The following is a 16,761-nucleotide window of genomic DNA, read 5'->3' on the forward strand; positions in this document are numbered from 1 at the left end:
CAATTTCTCAGCTCTGGAGTCATATTCATCCCCAAAAGCTACCTCCAATTCGATCTTGCCGACCGGATACACCGACTTACTGGGTGCGACTCCATGGAAAACAGTGTTGGACTGCTTAAGACTCTTATCAGTTAGCCCCATGCGACGGAAGGTCTCATAATAGAGGATATTGATGCTGCTGCCTCCATCCATGAGCACTTTGGTGAATTTGTATCCACCCACTTGAGGGGCCACCACCAGGGCTAAGTGACCCGGATTGTCAACCCGGGGAGGGTGATCCTCTCTACTCCATATGATAGGCTGCTCAGACCATCTCAGATAACGAGAAATTGCCGGCTCAACCGCATTCACAGCCCTCTTATGAAGCTTCTGGTCTCATTTACATAAACTGGTGGTAAACACACGATATTGCCCACCGTTCAGCTGCTTTGGATTGCTCTGGTATCCACCTTGCTGCTATTGCTGGCCGCCCTGGCCAGATTGTTGGTTATATCCACCTTGGCTGCCCTGGGAATTTTGGAAATTGGGATTTGACCCACCGCCCGGGCCATGAAAACCGCCGCCACCCGAGCCGCCGCCCTGCCCATTGTTACCATCAAACATGTTGGAATTTTTGAAGGCCTTCATGATCGTACAGTCCTTCCATAAATGGGTAGCCGGCTTCTGCTGAGTGTTGTGTCTCGAACAGGGCTCATTCAACAATTGCTCAAGTGTGGGGCCTGACCCTCTAGATCGGGGAGGTGGCCTCCCTTTGCGCTGCTGGTTGTTACCCTGCGCACTAGTGTTAGCCACGAAATCCAAACTACCGTCAGCCTTACGTTTATTACCTCCATGATTTGCCGGGTTGTGCTGAGGGCCCTTGTCGTTGCCGTTCTTCTTTCCCTTCCCTGCCTTGTCATCATCAGACTCAGGATCCTTGGTACTATCAGAGTCAGCGTACTTGACCAGAGCCGCCATCAGCATGCCCATATCATTACACTCGCGCTTGAGCCGCCCCAGCTTTTGTTTCAAAGGCAAGAAACGACAATTTTTCTCCAACATTAAGACTGTAGAGCCGGCATCCATCTTATCAGATGAATGTATTCTGGCTTTAACCTGGCACACCCAATGGGTTGTAGAATCGCCCTCCTCTTGCTTGCAATTTGTCAGATCCACGATCGACAAGGGCTGCTTGCACGTGTCCTTGAAATTCTGGATGAACCGGGCCTTTAGCTCCGCCCATGAACTAATTGAATTAGGTGGCGGGCCTTTCAACTAGGTGCGGGCGGTTCCATCCAACATCATGGTGAAGTACTTAGCCATTGCAGCATCACTAACCTCCAACAGCTCCATAGCCATCTCGTAACTCACAATCCATGCCCAGGCTGTAAGTCGGCCGTGTAATTCGACACCTTCCTAGGTCCCTTAAAGTCCTTGGGCAAACGCTCGTTACGTAGAGCCGGCACCAGACAGGGGACTCCTCCGGTCCTGGTGGTCACGCCTGCCTCAATAGAGTTAGTCGGATAAACCGGATACAACTGGTAAGCCATCAACTGAGCCGCCTGCTTAGCCGCCTGTTGAACCGCTCGCTCAGCCTCTTGACGTAGTCTGTCTTGATCTACCAAGTTAACGGCCTCATGGAAGCCCACCTAGCTGGTCACGGCGCCTGACGTTGCTTGAAACGGCCACTGAATCCATGTGCCTGCTATAACTCGGGCTTCGGCTTGGGCGAGGGGTCGAATGGATCCTGTCCTGGCTGTATGAGTACGCCTCCTGCTGTGCCAAGGCCGTCTGAAGAAGTTCTTTGACCTGGCGGGTTTCAACCGCCGCGGAGAGTCACCATCAATTGGGAGAGCCACCAATCGTGCCACTGCCGCTATCATGTTCTCCAACGGGTTAGAATAGTGACCCGGGGGTGTGGGTACATACTGAGGTGGCGCCATGTTTACGCGGGGAGGTCCCATCACCTGCAGTTGAACCGGCACGCCGTCCTTGGGTGTTGCAACATGATCCGCTCCTGCGCGTGGGGAGAGCCACGGCGGGTTGCCTTTACGCGTGGAAAGCCACGACGGGTTACTAGGCCCTGCCCCTGGCGTGTGAAAAAGGTTTCGAGCATCATAAACCGGGGGAGTCGAGATTGAGTCTTCTGATGCCTTCTCCTCATGACCTCATTAGACGTGTTCTGATCTTGCGTGAGCCGGAAGGTCTGTGCCTGTATCTGCTGAGCCCGAACATCCAGAGCTGCCCGTTCTGCAGTTATCCTGACATCTTCCGCTGCTAGATCTTCTTTAGCATGCGCCATATCCAATTTTAAATGTGCCACCTCCTCATCATGACTAGCTTGATCCGCTGGGTTGACTACGGCGGTTAACAAGGTGGTCAGCTTGTCCGTGAGATCCATCAACACCTGAGCCGGCGAGCGCACGGGGCCTCCTGCCCCGGCTGCTGCTGACCCGGAGTTTATGGCTGCTGCTGCTATGGAGTCTTGGATAGGTTGTGTGCCGGCCATGAAGATCCCAACCCTGCTCGGTGGCTCAAGGCAATCCGGAATACTGCTGCCATCGGAATAGCCCCCAAGCCCGCCATCCTTCAGTTGATACAACGAATTTGTCTCACCTATGGACGACTCACCATTAGAGTAGATGGCCGTCTCACCGCCAGAGGCAGATCCTTTAGAGAGCCCTCCGTGGATGCATCCCACGAAGGCACGCTTCACAGCCGGCGGAGCCCGGGCGGGTCTCGCACGCTGAGCCGTCTCGACGAGGTCGGTGCAGATGTCCAGCTCAGGGCCCGGCTCACCGATCTTGCCGATGAAGACGTGAATTCCGCCGAAGGGGACCCGGTACCTGTACTCAATTGAGCCGGTGTCGGGGCCCCAGCCTGCATCGTCGATGTAGAGCTTGCCACGACGACTCTTGGTCATCCGGCCCACGGTGTTTCCCTTGAGCCCTTCGAAGCTGCCCTTCAAGAACTCAAATCCACCGTGCGCTGGCCCCACGGTGGGCACCAACTATCGTGGAATTGTCACGTCAGATGTCCTAGTGAAAGGACTTAGTCGTGGAGCCATCGCAACTAGGAAGCTTGAAGGGGTTAATCGGGACAAGAGACACGAGGTTTATACTGGTTCGGCCCCTTGCGGTGAAGGTAAAAGCCTACGGTCCAGTTTTGAGTGGGATTGCTTATGTCTCGATAACCAGGGAGCAAATCACTTGACCTAGCTCTCGAGTCGTTGTTACTTGCCCTGAACCGCCGCCGGGTCGTTCCTTTATATACAGAGGTCGACGCCCCGCGGCTCTACAGAGTCCCGGCCGGCTTATAAACAGTGTCCGGCTCGGTCTCTTAATATTTCTTTCCTTACAACACAAGTCACACATATATGGCGGTTTATCACTACGGGCCTTAAGTCGCATCTGGGCTTTGGGCCCTTACTGAACCGTCATCTTCGACCTTGGTCTTGGGCTTCAAAATACTCATAAGTATAACTCGGTTCCCCCTGACGGGTCATACCGAATAATTATATCCCCAACAAAGAGTAAAACTAAAACTTTGCATGATGTTAGTGAACCTGATCCAGAAAAAGAATCTGTTGAGAATCCTAATATTTTTTCTACTTTTTATGCTGAAACTCGAGATGGTGAAGGGAATGAACCTAGTCATGATAATGCTAGTAATGATGATAATAATGTTGATAATTATGCTTGACCTAATGATGGTAATGAACCTAATAGGGAGGTAGAAGTAGAACCTGAAGTTGATCTACCCGCTTCCTAGAAATAAAAGATATGATAGAAGATATTATGTTGCTAGAAAACATGGTAGACGGAGAACCATGAGCTTTTCCTAGTAAGACACTAAAATTTGGAGATGAATAGTCATTTAATCAATTTGTTGAATTGCTTACACATCTATCATTTATATCTAAATATCTAGCCCCGCTAACTATTTCTCTTTACATGCAATCGTGCCACATCATCACACAACATGCATGAGAAAAGGTTCACCTCCACTACCACACATCTCTCAACATGCAAGCATGCCACTTCATCATGATGCATGGAAAAAAGACCCATCTCAACATGCAAACATATATTAAAAATTCCATTCTGTTATGTTAATTATATTTAATAAACATTTTACAACTATATAGTAATCAAACATAATAAATTATATGTATTTTTAGTTTTAGCTTCTTATATTATTACTTCAAATATTCATGCTTCATACAACGAATCACATTGAAATATGTTGCAAAATATTCCCGCAACAACATGTGGGAAATCGTCTAGTTTCTTCAAGTTCCTTTGACGGCTACTATTAAGATGCTTCCTTATGCTAGTATATGAAGAATATTGTTACTAATAAAAGAAAAATTCATGATGCTGACATATCTACTATACTTGCTAATTATTCTTTTAAAGAGAAAATACCTGAAAGTTAGGAGATCCAGGGATGTGCGCCAGTTAGCGAATTTGCCTATAACTGACGCTTAGGGGCCAAATAGGAGATCTATGAATTATGTCTACATTTCAAAAACAAATCTTCCTTGGGCATGGCTCGAGAAAATAAACTTCAAGACCAAGACCCATTGGCCGTCTAAAGCCCAGGCCCAAATTAAAACCCACGCCGACTGCTCCGCTGACAGCCTCTTCATCCTCGCTCCCTCCCCACTCGCTTCCTCCCCCTTCGCTTCCTTCGAGAAAAAGGAGACGGACGTCTCTCCCTGGCCGGATGCCCGCTGTTGGCCGGATGGTCGCCGTCTCCTTCGCCGACGGCGACTGCTCTTAGGCCTCTGAGCTGCCCATCTTGGTGCGCGCTGGTTCCACATCTCCTCTGCCTCTCGTCAACCATCCAAAAAAAGCTTGCTTTTTCTTCGTATCAAGGGCGATGTTCTTACCTGCTACTACTTTTCGTTGAAGCAGGAACAAACCATCCGCCTCCAAAAGCAGGAAATCTCCGCCGGCTGGTTAGATTCATCACCACTCGCTTTCATCTGCTTGAAGCTTGGTTCGATTTTTGGTACGGCCCTCATCAAGGTACCTCCTTTTGCTGTTGATAATATTGTTCATGTGTTGTAAGAAACGGCTACTGATGTGTGCTGCTGGGCGAGTGGTTCCCAGCTTCTGCAGCCCCTGACCAATCGACCCATGGAATCTGGAATCTGACTGTTTCCTTCTGCCAGTATTTGGTCCATGAACTGCTATGAGCTTGCAAACTGTCTTCCTCTTATATATGGTTCATGTATGCCTTTCGTCAAAAACTGTATGGTTCATGTATCTCTTGCTGAGTATAGAGCGGTTACAGTTATGAAAGATATCCGTGAGTGTATCTATTACGTAGTAAATTTCAAAACTATATATGGTGCTAGTGTTCTATGCATTCCTAAGTACAGCTTGACATTCTCTGTTCATTTTGAGGGATGCATTACTTGCCAACTAAATTTCCCTCATTTCATCTGCATGTGCACAAACCCTGCCAGTCGTCATGTATGTAATTCACTAATAACTACATACGGAAACTCTATTTCAGTAGTTATTTGTGAGAAACCACACTTTCTTGAATGCGCACAAGAGTCTTGTGTTCAAGTTCCAGTTTTGCTGCAAAAGTGCAAATGTAGGCATATGTTCAGCAAAAGGATGCTCGGGTTTCAGTTCTACCACCGGCAGATTATCTGTGTTTGGACAATGCCAGTGTCATATAATTGACTAATGTTAGACTGTATTTACATGTGTATATTGTAACGTTGTATACCACCTCATTATATATATATGTGATAGGCCACCCCTAGAGGGTTGTGCCGGTTCCCCCCAAAGCCTATTGTCTTACATGGTATCACGCTAGGTTACGTCCGCTTCCGCCTAAAAACCCTAAACCGCCGCCGCCGCCGCCGCCGTCGCCCGACTGCTATGACGTCCGCCGCTGCGTCCGGCTCCACCGCCACCGGTTTTCTGCCGGCCTCCCTCACGGCACTTCTCTCGAGGCCGCTGGATGCCGCCTCCCTTCAGGCGCCGATCGGGACACGGAGTGTCGGCTCCCTCTTCGCGCTCCCGCCGGCTGCTACTTCGCCCGGGCAGGTGCTTGTGGCTCACACCACCGCCGCCCCGTCAACCGCGGCTGTCGCGCCCTCGGCCACTGCACCGCTGGTGGCGGAGGACGTCGCGCTGGCAGGCTTCGCGGCGTCAACCGCGGCCATCGCGCCCTCTGTCACCGCGCCGGCTGCCCCTCCGACTGTCTCCACGGCGTTCTCACCTCAGCCAGTCTCCTCGATGGGATCGCAGCCGCCGCCGCCGTTTCACTTCTGCCATCTCATCACCATCCAGTTGTCGTCGGACAATTACATCTTCTGGCGCGCGCAGGTTCTTCCGCTTCTTGGGAGTCACTACCTGCTTGGCTATGTCGACGGCTCTCTCCCTTGCCCTCCTGCGCTGGTTGACAGCGTGCATGGTCCGGTCTATAATCCGGCTCACCGTGTCTGGACAGGGCAGGATCAGGCGAACCTCTCCTCCATCCAGGGGTCGCTCTCTCCGGCCGTTGCTGGGCTTGTTGTCTTCGCCAAGACGTCCCACGAGGCATGGACTATTCTTGAGCGCTCGTTTGCGGCACAGTCGCAGGCTCGTGTATCTGGGCTCCGTCGCCAACTTGGGGAGTGTCAGAAGCTTGACTCCACCGCCACTGAGTTCTACAACAAAGTCAAGAGTCTCGCCGACACGTTGGCCTCCATTGGACAACCCCTCACCGACTCCGAGTTCAACTCATTTATTGTCAATGGTCTTGATGAGGAGTATGACGCCCTAGTCGAGATCATCAATGAGAGGGGCAACTCCACGCCCATGCCAGCACACGAGGTCTTTTCACGTCTCCTGCTTACCGAGCAACGAGTCGAGACGCGCCGATCCAGGGGCAACGGCGCCCTCTCGGCAAACGCCGCCACCAAGGGTGGTCGCTCCTCTGCTTCATCCAGGGCTCCTTCGGGGCAGTCACCACCACCCGCCTCGGCCCCTCCTCCTACTGCGACGCTACCAGGGGCTGGCGGTCCCCGTGTGTGCCAGCTTTGTGGTCGCGATGGGCACTGGGCCTCGAAGTGTCACAAGCGCTTCCAGCGGGGTTTTCTTGGTCTTGGCAATGACGGGAAGGACACACGCAACTTTGCTCGCCAGGTCGCCATGGCTGATCGTCCGTCGCCGCAGAAGCCACAGGGACACACTCAGTCCTACTCCATTGATCCCCACTGGTACATGGACTCTGGGGCGACAGAGCACCTGACCAGTGAGATGGGGAAGCTTCACACTCGTGAACCCTACCATGGCTCCGACAAGATCCACACCGCCAATGGAGCAGGTATGCACATCTCTCATATTGGTCAAGCATCACTTCTCACTAAACATGCCAATAGGAGTCTTCAACTTCGCAATGTTCTTCGAGTTCCATCTGTGACACGTAATCTTCTTTAAGTTCCTAAACTCACTCGTGATAATAATGTGCTTTGTGAATTTCATCCTTTTGATCTTTTTATTAAGGATCGGGGCACGAGGGACATTCTTCTTAGTGGGCGGCTCTGCCAAGGTCTCTATCGTCTGGAGCATCCTGGCGTCGCTCGCGTCTTTAGTGGAGTTCGGGTATCTCCGTCACAGTGGCATGCTCGTCTTGGTCACCCGGCCACACCTATTGTCCGGCATGTTTTGCGTCGTCATGAGCTTCCTAGTGTGTCTAGTAATAAAGATGTAGCAGTGTGTGATGCTTGTCAGCAGGGGAAGAGTCATCAACTTCCTTTTTCGGAGTCCAGTCGTGAGGTGAAACATCCTTTAGAACTTGTGTTTTCAGATGTATGGGGTCCTGCTCAGACTTCTGTTAGTGGTCATAATTATTATATCAGTTTTGTTGATGCTTACAGCCGCTTTACCTGGCTTTATCTTATCAAACGTAAATCTGATGTGTTTGATATTTTTGTTCAGTTCCAAAAACATGTTGAACGCCTTCTCAAGCATAAAATTGTTCATGTTCAGTCGGACTGGGGTGGCGAGTATCGCAACCTCAACTCCTTCTTTCAGTCGCTTGGGATCACTCACCGTTTAGCATGTCCACATACACATCAGCAGAATGGTTCAGTAGAACGTAAGCATCGTCACATTGTTGAAGTTGGTCTGACTCTTTTGGCCCATGCATCTGTTCCGTTTCGTTTTTGGAGTGATGCTTTCACCACTGCATGTTTTCTCATCAATCGTACTCCCACTCGTGTTTTGAATATGAAGACTCCCATTGAAGTTCTCCTTAATGAACAACCGGACTACACCTTTCTCAAGGTGTTTGGGTGTGCTTGCTGGCCCCATCTCCGTCCATATAACAAGCGTAAGCTCGAGTTTCGTTCCAAGAAGTGTGTTTTTCTTGGTTATAGCTCTCTTCATAAAGGATACAAATGTCTTCATGTTCCCACTAATCGTGTCTACATCTGTCGGGATGTTGTGCTTGATGAGCATGTTTTTCCCTTTGCCAAACTCCCTGTGTCCACTACCGAGCCACCTGTCATGCATTTATCCTCTGTTGCTTCTGACCAATTTGATAATGTTGCATATTCTCCTCTATTGTTGCCTAACCATGATGCAGGCACTGGTCGTGGGGCTCGTTTGGAGATTCTGGAAGCGCCATATTCCTCTTCGTCGCCATCGCCTTCATCCTCGGCACCTTCTGTTGTGCATGAGGAGCACATGGCGCCACTGCATGGCCTCGGTTTCCGTGCTCATGCACGGCCGATCGACGTCCTGGCCCGGTCGCCTCTGGCTTCTGGGCTGCCTTCGCCATCGTCGCGCCCTGCAACCCCGCCGACTGGGCCGGCCTCCTCGGTCCCCGTCTCGCCCAGGGCGTCGGGGCAGTCATCACCAGGCCTGGCCTCGCCCGCCCCTGTCTCGCCCAGGGTGTCTGGGCCCTTCTCACCAGGGCCGGCCTCGCCTGCTCTCGCCTCGCCAAGGCCGTCTGGGCCGGTGTCACCGGAGCTGGCCTCGCCCACCCTCGGTTCGCCCATGGCCTCTGAGCCCCTGTCGTCGGGCCAGTCTTCGCCATGCAGCCCGGAGTCGTCTGTCCCGAGCTCGCCTGAGGTGATTCCTGCATCTCCGGCGACCGTCACGTCTCCGTCACCTTCGCCTCCGCCGGCTCCTGCTGCTGCTCTACGTCCACATACGCGCAGTCGGAGTGGCATTTTTCAGCCTAAGCAACGTCACGATGGCACAGTTGCGTGGTTAGCGGCGTGCATGTCTGCTGCTCTCGCAGATCCATCCTCTGAGCCATGCACGTATCAAGCTGCTATGCGCATTCCTCATTGGAGAGAGGCCATGGAGCAGGAGTATCAAGCGCTTCTTCGCAATCAGACATGGACTCTTGTTCCTCCACAATCACGGGTAAATGTCATTGATTCCAAATGGGTTTTCAAAGTGAAGAAGCATTCTGATGGGTCCATTGAGCGCTATAAGGCTCGTCTGGTTGCTCGTGGTTTTCGACAGCGTTTTGGACTTGACTATGAAGACACCTTCAGTCCAGTGGTCAAGCCTACTACCATCAGACTTCTTCTCTCTCTGGCTGTTACTCGAGGTTGGTTTCTTCGTCAGCTTGATGTTCAAAATGCTTTTCTTCATGGTGTCTTGGCGGAGGAGGTTTACATGCGCCAGCCTCTGGGTTTCTCTGATCCGGATCGCCCTGATCATCTCTGTCGTCTGTCCAAGGCAATTTATGGTCTGAAGCAGGCTCCTCGTGCTTGGCATGCTCGTCTTGCAATGGCTCTTCGTGCTCATGGTTTTGCATCATCAACTGCTGACTCCTCATTGTTTCTTCTTCAATGGCCTGAGGTTACTATGTACTTGTTGGTCTATGTAGATGATATTATTTTGGTCAGCTCCTCTCAGTCGGCTGCTACTGCGCTTGTTCGCTCACTTGGTGCTGATTTTGCGGTCAAGGATCTTGGGAAGCTTCATTACTTTCTTGGTGTGGAGGTTACTTCTCGTGCTGCTGGCCTTGTTATGACGCAGAAGAAGTACTCTCTGGATTTGTTGCAGCGAGCTGGGATGCTTAAGTGCAAACCGACGACTACACCCATGTCTACCACTGATAAGCTCAGTGCTGTTGATGGTGTGCTTCTTTCTTCTTCTGATGCGACCGAGTACCGGAGTATTGTTGGTGGGCTCCAGTACTTGACGATCACGTGACCAGACATTTCCTATGCTGTTAACCGAGTCTGCCAGTATCTGCAGTCACCCCGTGACACTCATTGGTCTGCTGTTAAGCGGATTTTGCGCTATATTCGTTTCACGGTGGCTCATGGTTTGCATATTCGGCCGTCTGACTCTGGTTGTCTTTCAGCATATTCTGATGCAGACTGGGCTGGCAATCCGGATGACAGGCGATCCACAGGGGGTTATGCTGTCTTCTTTGGCTCTAACCTGATTGCCTGGAGTGCTCGGAAACAGGCTACTGTCTCGCGTAGCAGTACTGAGGCTGAATATAAGGCTGTGGCCAATGCCACATCAGAGATTATCTGGGTACAGTCCTTGCTTCAGGAGTTAAGTATACCCCAATCACAGCCTCCTGTTCTTTGGTGTGATAACATCGGTGCTACATACCTTTCTGCAAATCCGGTATTCCATGCCCGAACGAAACACATTGAAGTTGACTATCACTTTGTGCGTGAACGTGTCTCTCAGAAGCAACTACAGATCAAGTTTATTTCTTCCAAGGATCAACTTGCTGACATCTTCACCAAGCCATTGCCTTTGCCACAGTTTGAGACTTGCAGGCGCAATCTTACCCTTCTAGATTCATTAGAAAGTGGCTAAGATTGAGGGAGGGTGTTAGACTGTATTTACATGTGTATATTGTAACGTTGTATACCACCTCATTATATATATATATGATAGGCCACCCCTAGAGGGTTGTGCCGGTTCCCCCCAAAGCCTATTGTCTTACAACTAATAACTATGTACAAAAACATTGTTTCTTAGTTGTTTGTGAGCAAGCACACTTTTTGAATGTGCACAACCGAGTTTTTGTGTTCAAGTTTCAGTTTGCTGCAAATGTAGGCATATTTTCAGCAGGAAAATGTCCAGTTTTGCTGTAAGAGTAGTCACATGTTCATTAGTTGTCTCTGAGCAACCACACTTTCTTGAATGCTCACAAAAGAGTCTTGTGTTCAAGGTTTCTGTTTTGCTGCAAGAGTAGTCGTTTGTTCAGCAAAAAAAAATGTTCAGGTTTCAGTTCTACCTTCCTATGCTTATGCAGATATGGCAGCCGGACTAGGCCCTGACCGTGAAGTCTCGTGGCACACCCGCCTCTTTGTTAGGCGGCATATCGTTCCAGCAGCTCGTCGTGCAGTGCGGCCAGACACATGTGTGTTCAATGCGGTGCCCGCATGTGCAGAAATGGACACCAAAAGAGAAGCTGCATTGAAAGGCCTGCCATGCAATCTTCGCATCAACGATAATCGTCTAGTCGATCAGTACGAGTTTATTGCTGGTAATGTTCTTGGACCAGTGTTGTGTGCATTGATCGATGGGATATACTATCTTTTACATGCGTCTTGACCAAACTCTAATAATCATCTAGGTGACATACCAAATGATGTTGGAATATTAAGCAAGTTCATGATTAATTCCAGTAAATAATTCATGACTAGAAGAGATACTAGCATGCAATAATCTAGCAAACTAGAAGAACAGCAAGACATGCATAACAGCAGCAAGCACGTAACAATAGCTGTAGAAACAGACATGAACAAAGGATGTTGGACGTACTGATCGTTAGCTATTATGGGTGCGATAGTGTTGATGACGATGTTGGCGACGATCTGCTGCTGACGGCGATGAATACGACGATGAGTAGCACCGCCCGACTTGGACGGAAGACGACCTGTGATGACGAATTTGAGCAGTCGCGCACAGCGCTTCCCAAAAACCTAATTCGTCCTCTCCCGGTACAGGATCGCAAAGACGAACGGTTCCGGAGACCTGCTCTCCCACGTGCCGATGCACGCCGGCGTTTGGGATGGAGTAGACTACAATGGCGGCGCAAGTTGTGAGATGAGGCAAAACCCTAGGAGTTTTTCGGTGTGTCTCTGGCCGCAGCCGGTAGCTGTATATATATTAGGACCAGAGGCGGTATTGTGTCGCGACCACAATACCAAACCGACTCGGTTTCTAATTCGTATACTTACTGGACAAGAAATCAAAAACTTGTCTGCCAAGACATAAAAAATAAAATGGCAAAAGGAAGCTGCGCTCCTGCAAGGAGACGGACCGGATTTCGGCGGACCATTCATGCGCATGTCGCATGTAAGTGCCGCGTCACCTCGCCCCGCACCGCCCCGCACCGCCCCGCCCCGCCCCGCCCAGGCTAGGCCAGGCGAGCGAGCGCGCGCGTGTGGTTTTCCCTTTCTCTTCTCACACACCACTTAGAATGGTGGAGAGAACCCACTATATAAAGAGGTCCAACTCTTCTTCAACTTCCAAGGTGGGACTAAACTTAGCACCACCACTTGCCATTTTACACATGGGCTTTGAGATTTCAGAAATTGCTATGGGCCTAGCCCATTAATTCTAACAATCCCCCACCAGATCTCAAATACCCATTTAGAGATTTGTCTTCTCTCACCACTTGTTTAATATACCAGTGTTTCAGCAGAGACTGTTAAGTTGAACTTCTGCCTAGAACTTTAAGCTACATCCATTCACAACTTGACAATGGACTATGCCTTGAATTGCTAGTTTTGTGTGAACAGGTTTCACTCAAAGTCTTAACCAGTACCTGACCGCCAGTAGGCTACCCCGCGGTTTGGAGCTTATACGTCATACTCCCTGGTCTCTTCGTGAGTTTACTAGAGATCACCCAAATCTCATAGACTGCGACGTTTATAGTCAGAACTCATATAGGTGTGTTTTTCAAGACTGCTCTGTAGGACAGCATCTTTGCTAATTATAGCCAATAGAACCACATTAAGGCATGTTGCCGACCTGCCTTACAGATCTGAGCCTTACAGCTCTGAGAGTTTTGCATCTTCACTTGGAGACGATCATAAGTTATTACTCTCCTCAGTTAACCAATAGCTTGTTCTTCCCAGATCCTAATTCACGGGATCTCCGGTCACAAAGGTTGGGTTACTACTATGGTGTAACATCTATGGGTCTCATACCCATCTCCCTCGATGCAATATCTATCACATTTCGTGATAGTCCCTTTGTAAAGGGATCTGCCAGGTTTTTGTCTGTTTGTATATACGTAACAGTTATTACTCCGGAGTTTCTCAACTTCCTGACAGACCTCAAACGTCTTTTCACGTGTCTTGATGATTTTGCATTATCTTTAGAATTGTTCACTTTAGCGATAACCGTTTGGTTATCACAATTCATAAGAATACCTGGTACAGGTTTTTCAACAACCGGCAAGTCCATCAAGAGCTCACGCAGCCATTCTGCTTCAACAGTAGCTATGTCCAAAGCAGTTAATTCTGCTTCCATAGTTGACCTCGTCAATATGGTTTGCTTACAAGACCTCCATGACACTGCGCCACCACCATGAGTAAATACATACCCACTTGTTGCGTAAAGTACATCAACATCGGAGATCCAATTTGAATCACTATATCCTTCTAGCACAGCAGGATGCCCTGAATAAGTAATTCCATAACTCATAGTACCTCTCAGATAGCGCAAGACCCTTTCTAGTGCATACCAATGATCATCACCCGGGTTGGACATGAACCTACTCAGTTTGCTCACAGCAAAAGAGATATCTGGTCTTGTAGCGCTAGCTAAGTACATTAGTGAACCGATAATTTGAGAGTATCTTAATTGATCTCTCGTTTCTTTCTTGTTCTTTCTGAGTGTCACGCTGGGATCATAAGGTGTTGGAGAAGGCTTGCTATCCATAAAACCGAATCGGTTCAAGACCTTCTCAACATAGTGAGATTGCGTTAATGTAATCCCACTCTCATCCTTAATAAGTTTGATGTTTAGAATTACATCGGCTTCTCCCAGATCTTTCATGTCAAAAATTTTTGATAGAAAAGACTTGACCTCATTAATTGCATTAATGTTTGTACCAAAGATCAGTATGTCGTCCACATACAAACATAATATGACACTATTGCCCCCACCATGGCGATAGTAAAGACACCTATCAGCCTCGTTAATGACAAATCCTGCAGAAGTCAAAGTTCTTTCAAACTTCTCATGCCATTGCTTAGGTGCCTGTTTCAGACCATACAAAGATTTTAACAACTTGCACACCTTTCTCTCTTCACCCTTTACCACAAACCCGTCAGGCTGATCCATATAGATCTCCTCTTCCAACTCTCCATTGAGAAAAGCTGTCTTTACATCCATTTGATGAATGATAAGACCATAAGAGGCAGCCAAGGAAAGTAACACTCGAATGGTGGTCATTCTAGCAACGGGTGAATAGGTGTCAAAGTAATCTCCGCCTTCTTTCTGAGTGTAGCCCTTGGCCACTAGCCGCGCCTTGTACTTATCAATAGTACCATCAGGCTTTAGCTTCTTTTTGAACACCCACTTACAGCCCACAGGTTTACAACCATATGGTCTATCAGTTAGTTCCCAAGTTCCATTAGAAAGAATTGAGTCCATCTCATTATGAACAGCTTCTTTCCAATCATCTACATCCGGAGATGCATATGCTTCTGCAATCGTCTTGGGTGTGTCGTCCACAAGGTATACAATGAAATCATCACCAAAGGATTTTGCAATCCTTTGTCTCTTGTTCCTTCTAGGAACTTCATTGTTATCCTTCTCAAGGACTTCCTCATGTGATTGTTCGAAATATTCATCAGTTGTACTAGATTCAGGAATTATCTCAGAAGAAAATCTAGCAATGCTATGCATATCTTTCATAGGAAATATGTTCTCAAAAAATGTTGCATCACGAGATTCCATTATAGTATCAACATGCATATCAGGTACTTCAGATTTTACCACTAAAAACCTATAAGCAATGCTCCGTTGAGCATACCCTAGAAAGACACAATCCACTGTCTTTGGTCCAAGTTTGAGTTTCTTAGGAATAGGAATATTGACCTTTGCCAAACATCCCCAAGTGCGCAAATAAGAAAGTGATGGTTTTCTCCCAACCCACTCCTCATAAGGGGTTTTCTCTTTATTATTGTTGGGAACTCTATTCAGGACATGACATGAAGTCAATAGAGCCTCCCCCCACCATGCCTTAGATAAACCAGCAGTGTCTAACATGGCATTCACCAAGTCAGTCAATGTGCGGTTTTTCCTCTCGGCCACTCCATTTGATTGAGGTGAATAGGGAGGCATCCTCTCATGAATAATACCATGTTCCTCACAAAATTCATCAAAACTTTTGGAAAATACTCTCCACCACGATCGGACCTAAGACGCTTGATCTTTCTCTCTAGTTGATTTTCAACTTCAGCTTTATAGATTTTAAAGTAGTCTAATGCTTCATCTTTAGTTTGCAACAAATAAACATAGCAAAATCTAGTCGCATCATCAATCAAAGTCATGAAATATCTCTTTCCACCTTTTGTCAACACACCATTCATCTCACAAAGATCAGAATGTATGAGTTCTAGAGGTGCCAAGTTTCTCTCCTCGGCAGCCTTATGAGGCTTTCGAGGTTGCTTAGATTGCACACAACTATGGCACTTAGAACCTTTGGCAACTGTGAAGTTCAGAATTAAACTCATGCTGGATAGCCGAGACATTAAACCAAAATTAATATGACATAAACGAGAGTGCCAAATACTTGCATCATCATTAACACTAGCACAAATTTGGTTTATTGACTTATTGCAAAAATCTGAAAGAGAAAAACGGAACAAGCCTCCGCATTCATAGCCTTTTCCTATAAATTGTCCAAATCTTGACACGATTACTTTATTGGACTCTAAAACTACCTTAAAACCATCTCGGCATAGAAGGGAGCCGCTAACTAGATTCTTGTTCATAGTAGGGACATGCTGCACGTTCCTTAGTTGCACGATCTTTCCCGAAGTAAACTTCAGATCCACCGTGCCAATGCCACGAACAGAAGCATGTGACCCATTCCCCATTAGGACGGAAGAATCCCTTGCGACCTGATAAGAAGTAAACAGGGAGATGTCAGCACACACATGAACGTTAGCACCCGAATCAATCCACCACGAAGATGATTGAAATACTGAAAGCACAATAGGTAAATTACCATACCCATCAGTATTGCTAGCGGTCACCATGTTGACAGTCTTGGAGCTTGTTTTCCCTCTGCGGTCTGCACGTTCAGGGCATTCCTTGGAAAAGTGTCCAGGCTTCCCACAGGCGTAGCACTCTAGCTCAGCCTTGTTGAACTTCTTCTTCTTGAAGGTAGTAGTCTTGGTAGGCTTGTTGGAAACAGGTTTGTTCTTCCCTTTGTTCTTGTTCTGTGGGTACCTCTGCACCATGTTAGCAGTAGGTTGAACCTCACCTCCTTTTTTAGTGGTATCTTTAGCCCGAGCTTTTTCTTCAACATCAAGAGATGCAATCAGATTTTCAGCTGATATCTCCTGTCTCTTATGCTTCAGAGTTGTGGCGAAATTCCTCCATGAAGGAGGCAACTTTGCAATCATGCACCCAGCCACGAATTTGTCGGGTAGAACACATTTAAGGAGTTCAAGTTCCTTCACAATGCACTGTATCTCATGAGCTTGTTCAACCACAGAACGGTTATTCACCATCTTGTAGTCATGAAAACTCTCCATGATGTACAGTTCACTGCCTGCATCTGTTGCACCGAATTTTGCATTCAGTGCAT

The sequence above is a fragment of the Triticum aestivum genome, chromosome 7B, assembly GCF_018294505.1.
Source record: "Triticum aestivum cultivar Chinese Spring chromosome 7B, IWGSC CS RefSeq v2.1, whole genome shotgun sequence".
NCBI lineage: Eukaryota > Viridiplantae > Streptophyta > Magnoliopsida > Poales > Poaceae > Triticum > Triticum aestivum.